The sequence below is a fragment of the Ooceraea biroi genome, chromosome 7 (assembly GCF_003672135.1).
Source record: "Ooceraea biroi isolate clonal line C1 chromosome 7, Obir_v5.4, whole genome shotgun sequence".
Taxonomy (NCBI): domain Eukaryota; kingdom Metazoa; phylum Arthropoda; class Insecta; order Hymenoptera; family Formicidae; genus Ooceraea; species Ooceraea biroi.
The window spans coordinates 3,021,092-3,046,348 of NC_039512.1; the positions used below are offsets into that span (position 1 = coordinate 3,021,092).

At 41.5% G+C, this 25,257-nt stretch overlaps 1 protein-coding gene across 8 annotated transcripts in view; it reads left to right on the forward strand.

Annotated features, from left to right (window-relative positions):
- Positions 1 to 25,257, forward strand: part of LOC105277610 (dopamine D2-like receptor) — a 230,218-nt gene that overhangs the window by 36,847 nt on the left and 168,114 nt on the right. The window lies entirely within an intron of this gene.

A 25,257-nucleotide genomic window follows, 5' to 3' on the forward strand; every position in this document is an offset into this window, starting at 1 on the left:
GCGTGTAAGTATAGAAATAGATATAGGATGGATATAGGAATTTTTACTGCTGGCTCTTAGAATATATTTAAAATGTATAATTGATCTGTAAATATATATATATATATATGTTCTCTCGCAGTACTGCGCACGACGCATGTCACGCTCGCAAACGGTTAACGCATCACATGAAATTGGGTCGCGTCAAAAAGCGATGCGCTGTAAAGCGGGGAGATTTTTTTTCTATTAAAACATTCGTTTTTTGCGATTGCACCGCGTAACTTTCTGCAAAGTGCTGTAAAGTTGTGTTATATTATCGCTTGCGATATGCGATTCATGGACATGGATGCAGTAACTCATAAATGCGACTGCTGTCGCATTTAGCCGACTAGTAAAACTCTCGATTACGTATTAAACTTACTTAGATTGCGTGCAAGGCCACGGCGCCGATATAAATATATCCCTATCGTGCATGATGACATCTGCCATTTGAATACCGAGCACCCACCCTTCTCACCTCGAGCGACCGGAAAGATGAATAATAAGAGACTTCATATATTGTCTGAGATTGTAACTGAGAATTATAAAATCGCATGCACGATGCTTGATGGAAAGAAAATAAGCAAAGCTGTCTTGTCAGAAATAGGAAAGAAAGGTGAAGAAAATAAAAATAATAAAAAAATATAATAGAAATTAAGAATCAGACATCAAGGAACTTTTACTGACTCGGAGAAATCACGAAAGCAAAATTGTTTCTCTTATATATTTATATATTTGCTGCAAACTAGAACTATTAATTTAGCATGACACGTTTATATATTGTACTATTGCAGAATTCACGTAACAGTTTGTGTACCAGCAATATACAAATTGCATAAAAAATAGTCGCATCTTTTTCCGATTTCCTCCTCTTAAAAAGTCTTTTGAATGATGTAACAATTCCATACACACACATGTGTCGGAATAGCGCGTCAATGTCGCATATTCATACTGCACGACATTTACAGCGATCGATATTCAACAGACTAGGCAATTTTCTAGAAACATAATTTTAGACACACCGCGCGCACGTGCGAGCGACTATTCGAATGTATTCCCGCCACGGCGATTTTTATTTTAAGACCGATATATCTTTGGCTTATGAAGGTGGAAGGTCGGTATTGGTTTTCAAGCGTCGCGAGCTTTAAAGCAAGCTTATATCGATAAGCTGCGCGCGAGGAAGCGCAGCCATAAACGGGCGAGACCACAATCCATCTTCGATGGATAAACCAATCTGCAGGAGATGGATGTAAACACGTTTGGCCAACACGAATTTCCGTGTGTTGGACCGATCCCTGGCGCGGAACGTGGCCGGATTCGGGCAATTCTGAGGAAAAACTCGGTCATTCGCCCGGTCCGGCAAATCACGTGCGCGATTCCTCCTGAATTTCGTTCGCCGAGAGATCCGTGGCGATCCGCCACGGTGAAAAACTCTACCCTCATTGCGGACGAACGTCCGATAGACGCTTTATTCGCCCCCGTGGGAGTGCTCGTACTTTCCGCTGTACCAGGAAACCGTTCGCACTCGGTCGCTCGCTCGATTTCTTCCGTTCACTCCATGACAGTCAGTATGGAAATGAGCGGTTTCGCGAAAGTATCTCGGTGTGAATATAACGGCCTGATATATCGCCGTTATCGCGCGATCCCGTCGACTCTCGACTATCTTTGAATACGAAAACATCGTTACCGCGCGAGGCGCGCCGTAATAAACTTTAACCGTCGGAGCGCGCGAGAAAGTGAGCAGGAAAGGAGAGAGAGAGAGAGAGAAAAAGAGTCGCATTGTTCATTCTGTCATTAACGGTGTCTCGAAACTCGAATATATCCGGAACCGGTTGTCGTTTAAACTCGGATTAGTCGACGATTCGTATTCGCCGTGTCTTTGTTTTCCGTACGAGCAAATGCCGCGCGAGCGAAAATTTCACGGGGATTTTTCTCCAGCGCGGAGAGATTACGCGACGTACCCCTCTGCTTCCTCTCCCGTCCTACTCCCGATTATGATAAGCTTGAATTAAATTTTCTGCCCATTAGATTATTACAGCGTGCGTCAAAAGTGCGTACGTACTTTATCGGCGGCAACATCAATAATTTCATCGATATTCTACGTTCACAAAAGCGCTACCATGGAGCACGCGCGTGGGCACACGTAAAATGTGCGTTATCTTGATTTTCATCGGGGAAAATTCCCCGTCGCGCCGGCCGTGCAACCGTAATTGAATTTTATGGACGCCCACGATGGAGCCTCGGCTTGTATCGTTACCACGTGGGCGCGCGTTACTTGCCCGTGCGACGAAATTGCAACTTGCCAAGATACGTATTAAGTGCATCCTCACGTCTCATCCGTAGCGTCAGTTACCGTTCCGCTGTAGGTTCTCTCAGAGAGTTTCCGTAAGACGAGCAACGGCAGAGTTGGCCCCTTCGCTCAGCCGGGCTTTAGCCGGCGAGAGTTGGGCCAAGAGTTTAAGTTTGACAAATTAACAATGAATCCCTTGCCCGAAATTTGCCTCAGTCAGACTTCGCGACTTAGCGACTCGCGAGATTACGCTAATGACGTTCAGACGTCAGAGCAAACAACTCGACGGAGGAGCTTCCGAGCCGTCTGCGATGCGCACGATTATTATCTGTCGTGGTATTGAAATTGCGCTTAATGTGTTGAAGACGGGACGATTTGATTTTGAAAAGAAATTACGTTTAAAAGAATTAATTTTGTTTAAAAGAAATTACATCTGTCTGGGAGGTAAGATGACTGCACATTTCCTGAAACACGGGAATATAAGCGGATTTCTTGACGCGCGTGTGTGTGTGTGTGTGTGTTCTAGGATTCTCAATGTTATTAGAAGCTGTAAAGCACAAAGTGAAATTCTTATCGTGTACCGTAATGCATAAAATGATCGTGAAAATGTGTTAGAAAATACATTTTCCATAATCGTGATATAAGACCTCGAGGCAGAGGCTAAACGTGAAATTCTCTGCTATTTGTTGCCAGAGACGTTCATATTTACAAGTTCTCAAGATCTTACTAATATCGTAAATGAAAATTCTGTGTATACACGCGGATTATATTTATAAACGTCACGTGAAATCTTAAATATTACATCTTCGTGTGTGAGACAGTCGCACAAAATTGTATCTTTGTTGTATGGAAAATTCAAAGTGTATCTAACATGCACTCTCGAACGTACAGAATGCAGCATGCTAAGCGCGCTTGTTACGAAAGCTTACGTAATATCATCTTTAATAAATAGTGCATGTAATGCATTTTTTACTTCGTTCACTGCATTAACTGTATCAACAAACTTTAATCCTTGCCCAAAACGCTCGTTTTATTTTCACAATGTAATGCAATGAAGAATCTGCTGCTTGACGTTTCGAAGATGTTAACGTCAAAGCTTCAGAGTTGCACCAAAAAAATATAGAAATACATATCTCAATTTAAAATAATTTTCCGAGAACGGTGGAAAAAGAGGCTGAAAGACTTATGCACACATCTGATACAAGTCTGAGATACCTGTCGGGATGTCTGCCAAGAAATCCGACGTAGACACTGGAACGCTTTGTACGCGTTTTGAACCGGCGAGGCTGTCTCGTGGGATTATTAAATCTCGTCTGCCCGTCTCGCCATTTTCCGCGGTGAATATTAAGCAATAGCGGATACTTAGTCGGATAACGGATACTTAGCGAATAATTAGCCGGCGGAGGCTTTCATCCAACTTATCTCCCACCGCGCTATTGCGATATTGCGAGGGTACATTCTCCGGTTGAATCGCGACGATAGACCAACCGTTCGAGAGCGAGCTGCCGAGCGAGCGAGCGAGTCAGGGAATTGGGTCAGCGAATGAAAACAGGAATAAAGAATTTGAAAAAGAATTTGTCTTCCGTTACGAATCCCTGGAACATCGTTGTGCACCGTGCTCCTCTTGCCGGCATAAATGTTAAATCACGGTACGGTGCATCCGTCATGGTCACAGAACAAAGGTAAGTGAGTATCTAGCTTGCACTTCATAGCCTCATGGCGAGCGATACTTCTTTATCTATTATATGTGCTTCGTAAAATGCATATTAAATTATTTCTCTCTCTTTCTCTTTCTCTTCCTCTTTTTCTCAAAATTGCTAGTGCTATGGAATTACTAAGAAAAAAAAGTTAAATCGCGGTACCTTAATATCTTAATCCAAGGCTTAAGGATTCCCAAGGAGATATAGAAGAATGGAGACATCAAGCAAGAGTAACGATTCTCGATCGAAAATCGATTTCTAATTGCGAGCCAAAGAGTCAGTAGCTGAGAGAGAAAATTGCGGTAACTCTCGGTCGTACTTGAAATCTGATAACATTGCAATTACGAGGGAGTGCTTGATCGTCGTGCGTCTGCAATGGGAAAGAAGATGAAGAGAGAGAGAAAAAGAAAGAGAAAAGGAGAGAGAGAGAAAAATAGCGCGTAGCAAGATTAGATCGGCAAAATGCAGAAACTCGACGGGCAACGCGACGACGTTTCTGACCAGAGAGAATTCATGAAAGCGAGGTGCGACGCAGAAGCAACCTCTGAGAATCACGTCAAGCTCGGCAGGAACCACGGCAGGATCAAAGGACTCGGAAATCACGTGGCGGCCTTGTTGATGGCACCGGCTGAAATGGGAAAATCGTGGAAAACGCTGCGGTTTCTTCTGACACCCGCGCGTCTGGCAGAAAAATGACAAAAACGCTAAAAAATGACGAAAAAGGAAAACGTCGCGCGCGCGAAAAAGGCTGTCTGCTTTGCCGCCGCGCGACTCTCGTGAGCGACCTGGTCCTTGTATGTTTCCTAAGTGGCAGAAAGTCAGTTCGTTATGGAATTGAATTCTTCAGTCCGGGATCCCTCTTACTTTTCAATAGGCGCGGAGAATAGAATCCGCAGGAAGAGCATCGGGGAAAGGGAAAGAGAATAGCAAATGCATCGTGCTATATTTCCGCGCGTAAGATGAAATTTCACGGCGACAATATTGAACGCGGCTGCGGCTCTATTTTCGTTAGAGCGACACCGACAAATATTTTATTGCTGTGAGGGATTTTTTACTGTTCTTGAGCAATTCGCATATTGACGACACGCGATGGTTCCTTAGGCTCGTCCTTAGGACTGGACCTTCTTGCTTTGTGTTATGCTACATCGCATCCGATCTCTGTTCACTCAAACCCCCGTAACCCGGCTTTATTGCATTTCGCTTGTCGCATTTTACTGAACGACATACCTTTTATTACATTTCATTTAGCGACTCGGTGATTACTATTATAGATTCACTGAGATCGACTCAGCGGCAGAACGAATCGAGATGCGTTCTTTCGAGCGGAAAATGGAAGAAGCTGGAGTACTCGCGAATACGTCAAGTACATGGAGTTAATTAAGGCGAAGGAAATGAGACTGAATTATACACGAGCGTCGGCCAAGCATCTGGTCTAGGATGTGGTTGAATTTGATATAACCGGAACCCACGTGTATTAGACATACACACGAGTTTTAGTTTTTTTCTTGAACATTCTTATTATATTTTTATAAAAAGAACGATTCAATCATCAAATTGAATAAAACTTCAGACTTTAACGGTGACACTTTAGAACCGCACACGGGCGGAAATGTGTCTTACAATTTTAAATAATTTTTCTAGACAATGAAAGCTGGAGAGATTATGTGTACATCAAATATTTTTCTTTCAAACTAATTATAATATAATATAATAAAGAGTGTATAGATATGTAGGTTGCATATACATTTATATTTAAGACTACCTGAATTTGCCCGATACCTGTATATCTAATATGGCTGTATCGATATTGATATGTACATAGTATATGTATATATGTAATATATATTATTATATATAATTCATGATGTTGAGAAAATTAATAAAATATTGCATATAGCAAGCACGGTTTCTAATATTTACATATTAGTTTCTATTATTTGATAATATAAATTTTGATTTTCTAATATTTACTTGATTTTTATGCGGTGTTATGCAATAATATATTTTAATATAGAATATTAAAACGAGTGTTGTATGAAATTGAACATAGCACATCGTCATTTAATTTTCCATATATTTTTCTATTTAATAAATTTAATTCTTTTTCATTTTACCAAACTATTTTGCTGATTCTGTAAAGGCAATTGTTTATTAGTATGTCGAAGCTTGCGATAAATAAACTCGTAAAATTAAATAAACTTTTTTCCATAGCTCGACAATTTAAATCATGACAATTAACAGCGTAATTAATGAGCAACTAGAACCAAACACGGTTGTCTTTATATAATTCTGATTAAACCAAACAGAACCTGCAACTAGCAACAACAATCCAAATGAAAAATCTCACGTTTGAGGAGGTGTTGGGACAGCAGTTATGTTTATTCAGACTGCATTTTGCTGGTTTATGCGTCTAGCCGTGCTATCTGGCATTCGTTAACCCACCCGGTGTGCAAATTGATACGTAAGCGTCACGGATGCGCGGTCCAATGTATCGGAAAACGAGCGATAAGTGCGACCGTTGGCTGGCAGAGGAGGCGGAACGTGAAATTAGCCACGCCGACGATGTACATTTTGGTTCGCGTACTCTGACCTAGTTTACCGGGAGATGCTGCGCATCGGCTCGTCATAGTCTGGAGAACGGCCAAAATATCCAGCGAAGATCGCCGCTCGTCGGGAAAACTCGTCCGGATACCGATACGGATACCGTTATCTCGACTTCCACGTGCTCGTCGAGCGATCCATCCTGTCTGGAGCGGATTGAATCGCTGAAGGCACCTTCTCCGTGATTATGATATATCGCAACACCCTCTCCACGCGTGAATTACCGTCGCTGCTGTAAATATCGACATTTCCGCAGTTTCGCTCTACGGCCCGTTAGATTACGGTATAATGTGTATCGGCTTGCGTGAGACCGAACGCGATGAGCAACTTGCTAATGAAGTGGGAAACGTCCATCGGGATCGAAACGTACGTGGCTGCGCTTGGTGCATTGCCGGCAAACTTTTGTCTCTTGATCATCATAATGGCGTTATGAGGTGACTTTCCTGTATGATTCGTTGTTGGTTCGTACTCGCCCACCACGCGAAAGTTGATGAAATCGTTTGGAGTTGAGAAGTACTCGTGAGCTCTCAAAGTGAAGAATTTTAAACTCGCCATCTTGGGAGTCTGATTCTTTTATAGAGAAACTCTTTAATTATTTATGGCGTGCGAGTAGTCTTTCCAAATTTATGAGATTTATACTTGTATGAATTTTGTAAGATATACGTATACACTTGTACGTGTTACAAGATACATGTACACATATTTTAAACTGCAATTTCTCAGGAATAAGGAACAACGTGCACCATTTCTCATCCGCAACTCAAGAGAGAACTATGCTTAAGACGCGATAAATCCATCATCCCTCGATTGAATATTCTCTCCGGATTTATGAGGCCGTAAGATGCCTGCATTCCGATCTCTGAGCTGCAAACTTGTTCGCACGAATCTGTCAGCTGTCTGTGTATAAAATAAATACGAGACTAGGTCCTATAATTTATATGTTTCCTATAATTTATATATGTTTCCTATAATTTATATAATGTGTTTCACAGTATTGAAATGCCAGCCGAAAAATCGGACACGATATTTATCGATACTCTTGGCTGTCTAGGACAACGTATTACGCGCGGATACACGTAATGTACGGCAGTACATAATGATCTAATGGAGCATACGCGAAGTTCTCGATACCACTTTCAAGTTTTCGCATCTCGTTGGTAAATACTCGCTCACTCCGGGACAAATTGCGCACGGTTAACTGAAGTGCCGTCTCTTTTTAAGCTCGCTACGTGCCACCGTGCACAAGAACGCCGGTTCCTCTCTCCGGTTCCGGTAGTTTCTGGTTGAGAATTTTCGCTGAAATCGAGACAATATTCCCGTAAAAATGTGCGCCCTACTTTCAAACTGCTATTTGCTCTTTCCGCTCCCTCATTCCGTTCTTCCCGGCTGTCTCCCCGATCTTTCGACCGCAAACAGTCGAAATTTTCATTCCCTCTCTCGGTTTCCCCATCGTCCTCCGCTTCTTTCACTCTCTTTACTTTAGCTCGGTGTCAGGCCAAGACCCTTAACAGTTCAGACGGTGTTCTAATGATGTCCACCAGCCAGTCTTGATTCAATCATTCGCGGGCCGTAAGAACAGAGAGGTCCACGGTAATTTCAGCGTGCCGCAGTTGCCACATTGCGGTTGGCTGAAAGGAGGCCCCCGATATCGACCCCGCAATACCTATTGTTACCGGTGAAACATAAGGCACAGATTGCGTATCCGCAATATATTAAATTCTATGGCACCACTAAAGACGACGCTACGTGAAACAACCATTTCGGCCGAACGTGATTAAGCGTTTATCGCCTGGCTCGGTGAAATATAGACCGGCGTGATTATGTGCGAGAGAAATAGCGCAATAGCGCTCGGCTGTGGAATCAATTTAAAAAAGTTCACGAAATAGATATCGCGAAACCGAGTATTGGGTTTTTCCTTTTTTTGTTTTTTTTCACGTCGCCGTTGTTTGTCACGTCTGTCGGAATTGCATTAATACATCTCTGTGTGACTCGTCCGCGCACTCGGGACATTCCTACGAACTAGAAACACACGGCACATCCTCGGACAAGGTCTCGTAACAATAAAACGTATCTATTTCGCTAAAAGCTGCATTGTTGTGTAATAAGCGGCCGGCTGCAAAGCGTTATTTAATAACGCACCGAGTCGTGATGTAATTATTCGAGCTGTGGGGCTTCCGGCGCTCCGGTACTCGAAGTACTCATGAGTGGCTCGCGAAACAAATGATTTTTATTTAAACGTCCCGCGCGATTACGGAAAATGCAATATGCAATCCGCGGAGCGGAATATGAAACGCGTCCTCGCAGAACGCGTCTACCTCAGGCATAGTTTTTCATCAGACGCTATTTACGATTTGCAATTTAGTGAATGATAAATCGCCGTGGGGCCACCGCGGGTCCTCTCGGCAAATGTTCGACAATCGACGTAACTTTGCACAACAGAATTTCGATCATTGCGGCTTTATCGGGTGGAAAAATCGCGTTGCGCTTTGGCCGGGGGATTTAACGAAACACGTTTCGCAGGCGGCCAATTCGTTTCAGCTGTTTCCATTTACTCGATATAAACGTTTCATTCACATTTATCTCACTTTATACGCGCACGCGCACGGCTAACAGTCGCGCCGAAACTAGAAATTTCAAATTACACGGCACGCTATGCACAAAATGCGCTCTTTACACATTTCGATGTAAATATTGCTCATGGAAAATATAGTTTAATTTTATTTTCCAAAAATTTTTATTTAAAAATCAGCGTTATCTGCACACAATAATTTCCATTTCATTGTTCTTCTCTCTCGTTGCACTTCGCGATCCTTAACAAATACTGATGTTATGTGAATAATAATAATAATTTTCAATTTCATTAAATTGTCGGATAAATACGATTTTACGAATATTTTCATAACGGAATATCATTTCGTGATGATTAAATGTAATCTATTTATTTCGCATGTTTAGGTTTCTCCGTCAAAGTAATCTAGTAATAGAGAGAACGATTTTGCATAATGATAAATAGCGTTAATATAAATCTCCCCCATTCGGCCTTTCAAGATAAGCTTACGCATTTAGATTGAGGTACATTTGCTCCTCGCGTTTCTCTCCTTAATTTCAGGTTGAGTGATGAATGGAGACCTAAACAGAGAACGGAGAAAGTGTCCATGATTCAGGAAACTTCTGACCCTCGAAGGACAAAGGACGCGCATTACGAGCGATGGCTTAAGCTAACAACCGTGCAAATATCCTCTCAGCTCGATCATCGGTCGTGTGCTTATTGTGGCCAATACTCTCTCTCTGTGCGCGTAATAAGAAATTGAAAATATGTTGGCAAATTACGCTCGTTTCGACCATTTCGCGGTCGAAAGGCGGCATTTGCCCCGAATCAGTCTCGATAGCCGTAGCGATAACCGCTCGAGGTAATATCAATCGTGTACGAAATAAAAGTAAAGTATGATGTTAGTAAGTGTAATATAAAATAAGTAAAATACAATATGATTATTAAATATTAAATTGTAAAATAATAAATTGTACACGATCCTAAATTATGTATTTTAAGCAATAAGATTATTTACATGTTTCGTGACACACAAAGGAAAGGAAAGGCATTTCTTCTCATTTTTTCGTTAATTACCGAACGATCTCGATCGTTCGAAACGTTTTCTTCGAATATCGAGGCCAACGTAATAATGAGACATGCTTATTTCACATTCATTCGTGTGCGAATGGCTCGAGATGACGCGGCTCACGAGAAATCTCGGGCATCCGGTGAGATTATTCATCTCAGCAAGTATCACACGCGACGTGGTCCAAAAGTCAGCATCCCCGTGGAAGACGGGAAGAATTCTCGCGCAAGCGGATGAAATGTTGAATAAGCGTGGGGGATTGATGCGAGTATTGATCTAATCAGAGAGATGTTCCCGCGTCCTCAGTCCCGGGTCACGAATGCGACTCACAGCCAGGAAGCCTTTGCTATTGAGATTCGCAAGGGTTCCCGAGATTGCCTCTTAAAAAGCAGTCGAAAATCGTTTTATGGGCGGACGGTGATATACAGCACCCGTTCTCAAATTCTTCAAATGTTATGTCATCAGTTTATTACGCGGGACTCGTAGCCGCTGTGCGTGATTTAGTTTGGTTCGAACTAAAAGTTGCAGTGCTCGTAGATCGAATTGATCAAAAGTTTGCGCTATTATTAAAAGTAAATGATAAAAATATATATATATATACAGGGTGGTCCACTTAAATCGATCATCTTAGATATTTCACTTGTTTTTGATGATACGAAAAAATGTTTAAGGAAAAAGCTGCACCGTTCGAAGGGGCTATCATGATGACAGAACAAAAATGTTTTCAAGACTATTTTTTTCAGAGATTCAAAGGTCAAGATAATTTTTTTAAATGGAACTACATATTTTTGTTTGCGCAATTTTATAGCCAACATCGAGAGGAGTTCAGCGACCTATGACAACATGACCTTTAAATGATCTTGAACGCGGGAAACAGAAAAATCAAACTTTATGCTCTTCAACACAAAAATTTATTTAAGGAGGTGTTCGAAATGATGTCCTCCGACTTCAATACATTTTCTAAGGCTCCATGGACGTTCTACTTATCGAAGCCACCTTAGATTTTCGACGGTCCAATAGTTCATATTTCTTCTATTTACTTGTCCATGGTTAGTGAACATTGATTCATCGGTAAACACTCTCATGTTCTGGAATTCAATGGAATGTAAGATTGAAATAATTCCATACATGTATTGTGTGAGTGTGTGTATGTGTATGTAAATATTTATGATCGTGAAATGCTTTCGCAATTCAGTTCATTTCCTGAGCTTCTCGATATAAGAGTTTAAATATGACTGATTATACGAAAGAGGAAAGAATAGAAATGCTTCTTATTTACGGTGAAAGCGGAAGAAGCTCTACAGAGGCGCAGAGAATGTACGGCCAAAGATACCCTGAAAAGCGTTTACCGTCTCGCGCTGCTTTTGACCGTCTTATTAAAACATTTCGTGAAACTGGAAGTGTTTGTTCACGTAAAAAAATGCGACCTCGTTTGCAAACTAATGAACCAGCAGAAGTTACTGTTTTGGCTGCAGTGGCAAATAATCCACATATCAGTTCTCGACAAATACAAAGAAATACTGGTATTTCCAAGACAAGTGTTTTACGCATTCTTAAACGCCACTCATTTCATCCATATCACATTGCATTGCATCAAGAACTTCATGGAAATGATTTTATTAATCGAATAGAATTTTGTCAATGGGCGCTACAACAGTTGGAGGTCAATGAATTCTTCTTCAACAGAATATTGTTTACCGATGAATCAACTTTCACTAACCATGGACAAGTAAATAGAAGAAATATGCACTATTGGTCCGTTGAAAATCCAAGGTGGCTTCGACAAGTAGAACGTCAACGTCCATGGAGTCTTAATGTATGGTGTGGTGTTTTACACAATCGAATCATTGGCCCTTTCTTTATTGATGGTACATTAAATGGTCAAAAATATGCTGATTTTTTGTCCCCACAATTACCAAACTTATTGGAAGAGGTGCCGTTAGAAACTCGTTTACAAATGTGGTATCAGCATGGTGGTTGTCCGGCTCATAACGCACGTGTTGCACCTACAGTTTTACACGAAATGTTTCCGGAACACTGGATAGGAAGAGGAGGACATATCAGTTGGCCAGCACGTTCTCCTAATTTGAATCCTTTAGACTTTTTTGTGGGGAATGTTAAAGAACACTGTTTACAATGATGTACCAACTACACAAGAAAACATGAGAGAGCGCATTTTGAATGCATGTGGTAGTATAAATTCAGAAATGATAGAAAGGGTAAGAGTATCATTTGTGCATCGTATTAGAAAATGTATTGAAGTCGGAGGACATCATTTCGAACACCTCCTTAAATAAATTTTTGTGTTGAAGAGCATAAAGTTTGATTTTTCTGTTTCCCGCGTTCAAGATCATTTAAAGGTCATGTTGTCATAGGTCGCTGAACTCCTCTCGATGTTGGCTATAAAATTGCGCAAACAAAAATATGTAGTTCCATTTAAAAAAATTATCTTGACCTTTGAATCTCTGAAAAAAATAGCCTTGAAAACATTTTTGTTCTGTCATCATGATAGCCCCTTCGAACGGTGCAACTTTTTCCTTAAACATTTTTTCGTATCATCAAAAACAAGTGAAATATCTAAGATGATCGATTTAAGTGGACCACCCTGTATATATATATATATATATATATATATATATACAGGGTGTCCCGGGTTTTAACCGACAAACTGCGGGAGCATATTCTACTAGTGGAAATAAGAAAAAATTCTTATATCGAGTTTGCTTAGAAATGCTTTATTACAAAGTTATAAACCAATATTGAAAAGAAATATGAGATAAGTAACAACGGATTTTTTCACAAAAATAAAAATTATCTACGCAATGATTTAGTGACGCATTTCAAAATGTTGTCCTTGCACATCGATACAAGCTAGTCATCGACGTAGTACAGAATTTGTTACAGTACGACATTCCTGAAAATTTTCTTGCATCTCAATAACTGAATTAGTAATTCGTTGCTTTAAATTTATCTGGTACTCTCCTGTTAGGAAATCTACGTTGATACTCTCGTACGGCAGCTCGTGCATTTCCGTCACAGAATCCGTACACGAAATGAATATCGGTGTATTCCTCATTTGAAAACACTTTTGGCATTCTGATAGTAATTGCTAGTTCACACGACGATTGAAATCTAACAGCTACTCTTGTGAAAGTAACAATCATACTGAATCGTTTCAACATAGTGAACATGAATACATGTGAATACGCATAACATAAACATCTTCGAGCTTCCAAATTCTACACTATGTTCCGTTGTTACTTATCTCATATTTCTTTTCAATATTGGTTTATAACTTTGTAATAAAGCATTTCTAAGCAAACTCGATATAAGAATTTTTTCTTATTTCCACTAGTAGAATATGCTCCCGCAGTTTGTCGGTTAAAACCCGGGACACCCTGTATATATATATATATATATATATATATATATATATATATATATATATAGGGGTAACTGCGTCTATCAGATTCTACTTGCTCACAGAATTTTAATTAATCGACTAGATAAAAAGAGATATATGTAATATTAAAAATAGCAACAGCGCCTAAGAGATTAAAGACGTAAAGTACGCAAAGCTATTGGAGAAAAAGGGTAGCTGCGAGCGCAAAATAGAGATATCTTCAGTCTGTGATCAGTGTGTTTCAAATAGACGTTACCGATACAAACTCGTTATGTTCTCTGGCTACGATGTATCAATCCCCTCGGCGGCCCGCTATTAAACTGTAATCTGAACTTAATCAATCATCCGTACTGCAAGCTGAGCCCAGGAAATGAACTTGCCAGATCGCAGATTTTACGAGAAAGGAATGCCTCTGGGGATCGATCAGGTGTTCTCGCCCCAATCTAAATTTCCGCCTTAGCGCGACTGCTGATACATTTAAATGGAAGAATAAAACAGCCAGGGTGCAAATTCGGGCGTGTAACGCGCGACCTTCGATTTCAGCATCGTAAATTATATCAAGAACTTATCAAACAAGTGGCACGAAAAACTAGACCAGTTTTATTAGTTCTTGCTACTGGCATAGAGGCAATGCAGTAATATATTATAACGCTATAATATTATATATTATAGTGTAAATTACTGTAAACCATTATGAATAATATTGAAATCATTTTGTCACAATTATCTACAAATACAATTTTCACAGCAGAATGAAAAGCGCAAAACGATACAGATAAATACCGTTCTTTATAAAAGGTGTACTCTTATCACGAGAGAGACATGAAATATCCGTCGACGTGTCCGTAAGACGTGAGATAAGGATCGGAATCGGAGAACGGATCAATCGAGGCTTGGATCGACTCGACTCTACGAAAAGCACGTACTCCACTCACGTTTTGAGGCGTTTTAGAGAAAATCGCTTATGTTTCATAAATCCCGCCGTGCCCGAGCGCTCGGTTCGTCGCACAAGGGTTCTTTGAGAAAAGTTGAAGCTTCTGAAGAGGAGGAGTACGGTGAGGGTCGTGTGAATTTCGTGCGGCAGCTTGTTACGCTCGTTGTCTAAGTCTCAATTGGCTCCTCCGCTTACGTTAACGTCACTGATACGCTTACTTAAGCTGCTTAGAACGCAACCGGAAATTAATGCTACGCACGTTTCCGTGCGCGCGTCGCGACCGCGTGTGGCAATTGGGACAATGCTCGAAAATTCGGTCGTTAACGCGATTTCTCCGAACACGCCAACGAATAACGAGATACTCGAAGCTTACCCAATATCGGGCAAGAAAATGCGGCATCGTTTATAGAAATCCGGCTCTCGAAACTTTGGCTCGATTTCTCGACTAGAAATAAGTATATGACAAACATATGATTTACGATAAATACGATATATACATATACAGGGTGTCCCGGGTTTTAACCGACAAACTGCGGGAGCATATTCTACTAGTGGAAATAAGAAAAAATTCTTATATCGAGTTTGCTTAGAAATGCTTTATTACAAAGTTATAAACTAATATTGAAAAGAAATATGAGATAAGTAACAACGGAACATAGTGTAGAATTTGGAAGGTCCAAGATGTTTATGTTATGCGTATTCACATGTATTCATGTTCACTATGTTGAAACGATTCAGTATGATTGTTACTTTCACAAGAGTAGCTGTTAGATTTCAATCGTCGTGTGAACTAGCAATTACTATCAGAATGCCAAAAGTGTTTTCAAATGAGGAATACACCGATATTCATTTCGTGTACGGATTCTGTGAGGGAAATGCACGAGCTGCCGTACGAGAGTATCAACGTAGATTTCCTAACAGGAGAGTACCAGATAAATTTAAAGCAACGAATTACTAATTCAGTTATTGAGATGCAAGAAAATTTTCAGGAATGTCGTACTGTAACAAATTCTGTACTACGTCGATGACTAGCTTGTATCGATGTGCAAGGACAACATTTTGAAATGCGTCACTAAATCATTGCGTAGATAATTTTTATTTTTGTGAAAAAATCCGTTGTTACTTATCTCATATTTCTTTTCAATATTAGTTTATAACTTTGTAATAAAGCATTTCTAAGCAAACTCGATATAAGAATTTTTTCTTATTTCCACTAGTAGAATATGCTCCCGCAGTTTGTCGGTTAAAACCCGGGACACCCCGTACATACAATTCTTTATTTCAACTCGTCGATTTTCAAAGATCTTGTTCCATTCTTTTTCTTTGTCTCGGTCCAAGTCGTAATGCACGGATAGATTATCATCCATGAACTATTTTCAAAGCATTTTTCACTGTTGGATCGAACGCGTGTCCGATTTGTGTATAAAATTACACACGAATCAAGCATTCGTCCAAGTACCCTGCTGATGTACGGCCCGCCTTTTATATCCCGGCGAAAATCGATAGCCCTGTCGTCCCTTTAGCTGTCATCAAAGGCGTGGCGAGAGGATCGCATTTCGAGAGTACGGGATGCGGATGCCGTTGTAACAACCTACTTTCACGCAATTAAGAGCAATAGCGCGATATCGCGCGGCGCCTGGAGCGCCGATGAGCGTAATATGAAGACGTAATAATGCTGTAAGTAACGAGACCTCCGTTCGACCTATGTGTATGCATATATATATATATATATATTATACATATGCATTATACATACACGTATATGCACATTGGGAATCACGTAGTTGGAATTTCGAAAGTTCCGTGGCGAGATAGCCGCGGCTGAGGCAGCGCGAGATAAAATAATGACGCGAACTTGGAAGTGCGGCGCAAGTACGCGGGGAGTTGAAATGCCTAGGAGGGTTTCGCGAAATGCCAGTGATGCGTTAGCTAACGTGGCAGTTATAAACGACTGACTGCGTAGCCTTGGACACACGATTAATTATACAGTCGCGAACAAGGTGGGCTGTGACAAAGTCACGCCGCTAGATTTGAGTTTAAACGGGTGCTTAAGCGCATTTTTAGCGAGAAGCATCTCATATTTTCGCGGCAGTGTCGTTGAGAAATGATATATATATATGCATCTTTCTCTCTTCCCTGCGCCTAATTCCGACTTAATGCTTTCAAAATTTTCTCGAGAGTTTATGCAAATTGATTCGAGTTATCATTTGAAATACTTAAGATAAACAATAATAAAATAAATAGCTGCGCTGTTTTTCAAGCGCTTTTAATAATAACCGACATTTATCTTGGCGAAATTTTTATCCAGGCGGCGCGAAGATAATTATTTTCGCAGCTTTTCTACCTCCACTCCTCCCCCCTTTTTGTCAAAAAGCGAATTGCTTTTAGGCGGCGCAAGCGCATCGAATTTCGTCGGGAAATAATCGCCCGGGCGTCGTTAAGAGTTCAAGAAGGAGGGACGGTCTATCGGTCCATCTGGCAGCGCCACAGTTAATGCGCGTCCGTGCAGCATCCCGAAACGATGTCCCTCGGGAATCGATACATGGTCGTGGCACCCTGCGAGCGCCGTCAAAGGCATCGCATTTTCGAGGGTAAAGCGGAAACCGCCGTAACCAGCAGGTCGACTACGCTCACTCCTGGGGATTGTTCGCCGTTGGATACGTCCATTGTTTTCTCGCATCGGACGTTAAAAATATCCGTGCGGCCGTTCTCGTGCGAATTTCCCTATTTGGAAGAGCGACATGACGAGCCAAAAAGAGGACGAAAAAGAGGGAGAGACGAAAAGAAGGGAAAGAGAAGGAGACAAAGAGGGAGGATACACCTTCTATATCTCACCACCAACTGACTCGTACACCTGTTGATGGACGTTTCGCCGACAGGATCAAAGGGATCCGTTGCCGCTACCGAAATGGGCTCCCGGGAGGACTTTCAGCTCGGAACGCCTGCGAATAGCGCGGCGGCGACGTGTGCTCGGTGCGTCTCTCAAAGGCTGGCCGCCTTACTTGAAAATTCGAGCGACTGAGAAATCTCGTTAGCGCCCGGATGCCTCGGTACTACGACGACTACGACGGCGACGACGACGAAATAACGTCATGGAATTTAAATATCAGACGAGACTCGGCGGTGCCTTCTCACGTCGTGATCTTCAGAGCGTGTCTCTGAATTTCGGATTGGATTCGGCGCGGATGTTGTACACGCCAGAAGTCTCCAGTTGCTACTCCGGGCGCTAAGTGGATTGCAATGCGCTTCGACGAATCAAATGCTGAAATTAAGTCTTTAGTTTAGTAAGTTGAAGTCTCGAAAACAGAACGCCGACGAGGGCAATCAGGCAATTTGACACGATTAGTCGTTCTCTCGTGATGTTTCTGGAGTTTTGCTTGTGGAGAAAGTCCAGCTTGAGCGATCAGATGATCTGAAAACCGTGTTCCCTCCGTGACAATATGACAACCGATCACAACGGTCGGAACATGCAGGCAAATTGGAACGTTGCAGATTTGCAGACTGCGCACGTACTACGTCCCCCGCGATTTTCACGCGCAATACTTCAGACAGTGGCGGGCGCGTCGACAATCCGACAATGCCGAAACGTTCTTTGGGTTTCTCGAAATCGAAATTGAAAAGACGCCTCGGCGAAGTCGACAAGTATCGACCAACGCCCGATGATAACACATTCTTGAACGAAGCCGTCTGTATTCCGCCCGTTTCTTCGATTTAGACGTTACGAAGATGCAAAATTCGATAACAACTTCATTGGTTCTATTTGCATGAACACGCAAAACCAAAAAGCGCTGAGGACAAACGTGGAGAAGAGGACGGGGAATTTCACTCTAACGGGGTCAATGAAATTTTCATTTTGGTACAGACACGAACGTTTTATGATGGATCAGATCAGGGAGGGGGGAAATTAATAGTAATCAAACTTTCATTACATATTTTCTTTAATTGATTTCTTGACGATAGAGCTGTTCGATTGGCCTGCTGGAGAATTTCGCGAGCGCGATGGAATTCGGACGTCGTGGCATTTCACCATCCGCGGATCGCGGATCCTGAAAATTTCAACCCTTATAACTTTATCTGATTACGGAGTGAAATACGGATATGGAACGGAGTGATATGGAAGTAGATAGAGTTATTATTTCCTAATAATGTATGATATTTTCTTAAAGAAATTTAAATCGATTATTCTTCAGCGATCGAGCAATTCGTAATCGACTAATCATCATTCTTTGGAAAATCCTCCCCAAGAAACATCAGCGAAGAGGAAAGGAAGATCCATTTTGTCTAATTTGCACTGTCTATAACTTTATTAACTACTCCTTTGGAAACGTCAATCAGTTGGAATAATTCTCCGAGATATTAAAATACATTTCCAGTGTGGAGAGAGGAGGGAGAAGAAAGAGCGAAAGTTCCAACGCTCGCTGCTTCCTCCTCGAGAAAGCAGTTAAAAGTTCGCCGGCAGTCTCTCGTCTCGAGGGATTTTTCTATATCGAACCTTACCCCACACTTCAGTAATCAATCGTACTTAGCATCTTTCTCGACCTAAATGGAGTCCGGAATTATAAGTCCGAGTGAAATCGCGCTATTCCAGTTTTCTTCGCTCCGCTCTCTCGCTTCTCCGCGCAGTTATCTTCATTTTCGCTCGGAGCCAGCGCGCATCTTCTTCTTCGCGCGGCAAAGTGGTTTTATCAGTGATGAAAAGCTCAGGCGAAAACAGAGAGACGGAGCCCAATATCGTATTTTCACTGAGACGAATCGGCTGCCGCTCGATCGACGAATAAAATCATATCAAATTGCGCGTCAAGCTTTCTCAGAATATTCAATCAAAAGGTAATGATCGCGCTCGCGCGCGCATGTTTCCGGCCGGAATCGAATCCGTCAGGAATCTCGTGTTTTTTCACGGGGGATTTGAATAATAGCGCATCCTTTTCACGGGGAAAATTTTTACCGCGAGCGTGAACGATGGCGTTTCGCAGCGGCGTCGCTGACTTTTGCTGCCGCGTGATTAACCGCGTGTCCGAAAAACAAATATATATATATATATATATATATATGTATGTATGTATCCAGATGAAAATAGAGACACACGGCGTGGTTGTATTTCGGTCGAGACGAGATCTCTGTCGCGACGGAGATTGATGAGAGGATATAAATATCGGTGAAGTGTATTATTACACAGTCGCGTAAGAACGATTTTATAGTACAAAACTATTCGATCATCCCATCCAGTGGTTGCGTTCATGTATAAATCGCGATATATAAATTAGCGAGGGAAATGAGACCGCGGCCTGATCGATGCGAAATAAAGACCGCGTCAATTAAAACGACGTGGAACGTCTGTGTCGTCCCCGGTGTTCTTTGTACCCGGTATTTTTTTGCTGGCGATGTTAAAAGAGAAGCCGGCGACTCCGGTTGCACAAACGATTGCTCGAAACCCCACTCGATCGCGTGTACGCGCAAAGGTATGCGATTACAAAGTGCAAGGAGAATGCGAGCGCAAGTTTTTTGGAAGCAATAAACTCCCGTAGTCGTAAAACTGTGATTCGTTGGGTATTGGCAGACGTTAGTGCGCGCGACTTTCCTTAAAGAGCTCTATCGCCTTTCTTTGGAATCAATAATAAAACTCAAATGGAAAAAGAGATGTTTTTATTCAATTTATCTGAATACACACGCATAAGTAACTTTGTCTCCAATAATTTAATATGCAAGAAATATATTAATAATTTAATATGCAGAAATAGATTTATAAGAAAAGAGTGTTGTATTATTTAGCATCATTGGTTATTTATCGTTGAGGAACTTTTACTTGATGAGGAAATATTTCAGCTGTCTGGCGGTGCAAATGAAAAATAGATGATTTCTCTCATGCCCCAAACGAAGCACCGTTTCCGCGAGGAACGATGATTCTCGCGGACAGATGCACTTTTGCTGTCAAACTTATGAATCTCAGAAAATATTATTCGAGTCGGCATGTTAGCTCTCCACCATTCTCGCAGCACCGAAATCCCGCGTTCCCGGACACGGCCGACAGAAACATTGCCGCCATTACACGGAGTCATGGCACAACTCCCAAGGTGCACCGTACGTGCCCATGAATCTATCGTGGAGCCTCTCCTTCTCGTACCGCAAACGGTTTAAACGCGGTTACGTGTCGTTTCTCGGGGGCGAACGACGCGGAGGGCATTTGTTTTTCCATTTTCCAGAGCCACCCTCCTCTCGCACCTTCTATCCTCTTACTGCACCCCCTCGGAATATATCGGCCACGCCGGTTGAAACCACGGGAACCAATAAGGAGCCGGCGAGCGGAATTTATGGACGCCAAAGGAAAGAAGCGTTCCGTTCCGAAGAGTTCCGTTTATCGGCGAGTCGTACGCGCGTCCACTTCCACTCGCGCGCGCGTGCGAGAGCGGAAGCGGACGGAGTCCGCCGTTCGCGGTATAATCTCGTATCGAAATTGTTGTTACGTTTACGGCGCGATGCCGTAAAACCAACCGTAAAATTTTCGACGAGATATTTCGGAATGTGCCATGATGCGTCACTGTGTGCAAGATTAAATGCCGGAACTCTTGCCCTCTCGTCCTCTCGCCTGCGCCCTTACGTAGCACTTATTGGCCCTCTTCCTTTCCTCTTTTACTCATATCCATTTAAAGCGGCAAATTTGTCCGAAAGGTTTTTATTGCCCACAAATGAATCCACTATCTTTCTTTGGAATATGTACCTAATATTACATAATATACTAAATGCACGTTTAATAATATTAATCGCGACGAGTAAGAGTCTAAAGACACGACGGACGATGGATATGATTTCTGATTAATTAAATAGAAATCATTTGAACGTTTATCATTACTTCTGCTGGAGAGAATCCAAAGAAGAACGGAAACGCGCGAGCGTTTGAATCTTCCTCCAATTTTAATTGAAGAGTTAATTAGGAATTATGTTAAATTACATTATACGTACTATTCGTGGCGTTTTTAAATTCTGAAATACCAAAATTGATATTACTGATAAAAGAATCAATAATATTATAATGTTAAATATCCGTTCATTGCGTGCTCTTGACGCGAGGCGCAATTTCTCTGTCCAATTTTGCCTATCCATTTTCTGTACTGTACTGTTGACATAACGTGGATATATTATGTATCGCGCAGCTTGCAGAGCAATTATTGGCGTTGCATTAATCTGAGACAAACAATTCGCGAGGCACCAATGTGCTGCAGTATTATGCATTCCATTGCGCAATACACATAGACGGCAGCCAATGGCTGACCATGCGTTGACTCTATCTACTTAATAACTGGACTTGGATAATATCCAATCAATATTGAGCAACGAATTGACACCGCGCCCCGCGATAACAATCGAGTTTTTCGTTTTACTATTAGCGTCGCATATATTCTTTAAATTACACATATACATGTGTCTAATTGTTATTTCTAGAACAAGCAATCGCGCTTTGTCTTTTATTTTCCCTTTCAATTCGTTCAAACTGCAGTAATACACGCGGATAAATTAATACTATCTTGTTAACGACTTTTTTGTTGAATTTTCTGCACAATTTCACATGGATGCATTTATAATGGGGATAACAAATTTTTAGCGAGACAAATACAGTACCAATACGGACTCGAAATGTATTATTATATTTTTAAACAAACTTTATTTTACAATTGTATGTGAATATTTTTCACATTTGATATTTTATTTTTATTGTCCTTTTCAATTACGCTCCAATTGCGATACGTTTGTGGTTATTTACTGCAATCAACAAAGTCATATTTCCTTATGCAATACATTAATAACTCGAGTTTAAAAACTTGAGCGTGAAACATATGATACAAATGTGTGATAAACAGGTCGGTATTATCGATCGATACGAAATAGACAATAGCGTATGAGATTCCAAAATATAGGCAAGACTAGCAAGGCACGATAATAGTGAGTCGCAAGAATTTTCGGAGCACTCAGCGAGAAGTATGAGCGAAAACACATGTGCCAGGCGATCGAGTTGGAGTTCATTCTTGTAATTAGTATTGTTTCTAAATGTAAATTGTAACACATACAAATTTGGTAATGCCTTAATGTCGCTTTTCTCGCTGACTAAAAACTCGTTTATGCTCGCGCGTTCGAGAAGCGTTCCAGCTATTATCGTAAAGCTATAATTTCGCGCCTGTTTGCGGCTCGTTACTGATTTCAGCGCTTCGTAATTTTCCGATAGATTTAACCGGTTCCTTTGGCCGGTCATTAAAGGCGGCGGCGGCGGCGGCGAAGCGTGGATATGTACGTGGATTAAAATGCGCCGGCCGGACGTGTTTGTTCCAGGAGCGGTTTTGAAAAGTCCGATAACGGCGAAACCGGGTGCTTCAGTGCGCGCCGTAAAATTCCCCGGCTACCCCGAAAGTAAGGGGGTGATCATTCCCATGGAATTCCGCAGCGTCGTTCCCGATGCTGCAAACGATATCGCGAACACGACTGATCGATAGGGCGTATTGTGCACCGAAGATAAAATAAAATACGAAACTTTATATCGCCGGGCTCGCGCGAGGAATAGATGTACCTTCGGCTTTTTATACTTATGTATATACGTATCATACACCGGCACATGCTTCGACGTAAAGGTGACATTACGTTACGAGAATTCTCGTTATTATTACGTCACGTAATGCGATCCCATCTCAAAGAGGGCTATCTCGAGACATGCTCTCGCCTCTTTACGCGCGCGCTGCTGCCCTATATATAAATCTACTTATCCCTCACTTACCAATACAATTTTAAATAATACGTGTAGATGGAATATTAAATATCGCCGTACGTACATATACACGAATTTTGTTATAATAGTAACTGTACAAATTGTAATTAAAGTTGTAATAAAATTATGTACGATGTTATATTATGTACGATTTTCTGTAATATTCTGGATATTATATAAAGGAGAATATAAACAACTAATAAAGTAATATAATAATAGGATTCTCTCTTTTTTTTAAGATACGAAAATTGTTATTAGTTAAGTTAGATTTATTACTTTGTTTATTTCTTATTATTTAGTTATTTAGTACATCCCAAGCACATGCAATAATTCGTAACAGAAATTAAGGAATTATTGTAACTCAAAGTGAAACGTGATTGTCAACATGCTATAAATATATATTTCATAAAAGCGCGAATAGCAAAATAGCGGCAGATTTGATGAATATCGTGCATAACGTAACGCGACGCTTCGCGAAACGCATTCCAGGGAAAAGCACCCCATCCACAATAACGACTATATTAATAGAAGCCTTCGATATATGTCTTACGTAGCTTCGAGCATCGAAGTGGCAGCGAAGTGCTTCTCGCAACATGAAGGCTCGTGTTACCGCGAGTTAACACTTTCGCGAGTACTGATGCAGTATCAGGTCCTTTCGTGATTAAAATTGAGAACTATTGGCATAACATCTAAAAATAAAGTCTACAAGTATAAAATAATATATCTACAATAATCTAAATAATACAAATAATGTGAAATATACAAGTAATACAAATAATAAAAATTATGTAATAATATTACATCTTCACAATCTTATTTAGAATAATTAATTCTGGATTAGATACAATTGTCACCTTGCCGGATTTCTTCCTTTCTCCTTTTTTATTCTTATTCTAAAATGTAAGAGGCGAAAAATAACTAGGAGACTGCCTTAGATTTGAACTCGAACTCTCCGAGACCCCTGGTTCACACGCCTAGGTCTTAGGCCGTACGGCCAATACTCCTACTGTTGTGATCAACTTGTTTTCATTCCGATCCTCTATACGACCTGTCAGTCTCGACTATCTTTCCAGATCTTACAGCTGGGCCAGCCTGACATTACATTCGTCCCCGAATGTCTCCAAATCGTCGGTTCACTCCACTTGAGTCCCTCCCAACATCCATTTTTGGTTCACTCTTCTGAGTCCCTCCCAACATCCATTTTTGGTTCACTCCTCTGAGTCCCTCCCAACCTCCATGTTGGTTCACTCCTCTTAGTCCTTCCCAATCTCCATGTTGGTTCACTCCTCTGAGTCCGTCCCGACCTCCATGTTCAGGCTTCACTACCGGCCAGCTGCTTCTCAACTCCCTCCTCTCCGAGGGGTAGCGGATGAATCTCAACTGTCTTCGAGGGGTAGCGGATTTTATCCCACTTCTGAATTGTAAGAGGCGAAAAATAACTAGGAGACTGCCTTAGATTTGAACTCGAACTCTCCGGGATCCCTGGTTCACACGCATAGGTCTTAGGCCGTACGGCCAATACTCCTACTGTTGTGATCAACTTGTTTTCATTCCGATCCTCTATACGACCTGTCAGTCTCGACTATCTTTCCAGATCTTACAGCTCGGCCAGCCTGACATTACATTCGTCCCCGAATGTCTCCAAATCGTCGGTTCACTCCACTTGAGTCCCTCCCAACATCCATTTTTGGTTCACTCTTCTGAGTCCCTCCCAACATCCATTTTTGGTTCACTCCTCTGAGTCCCTCCCAACCTCCATGTTGGTTCACTCCTCTTAGTCCTTCCCAATCTCCATGTTGGTTCACTCCTCTGAGTCCGTCCCGACCTCCATGTTCAGGCTTCACTACCGGCCAGCTGCTTCTCAACTCCCTCCTCTCCGAGGGGTAGCGGATGAATCTCAACTGTCTTCGAGGGGTAGCGGATTTTATCCCACTTCTGAATTGTA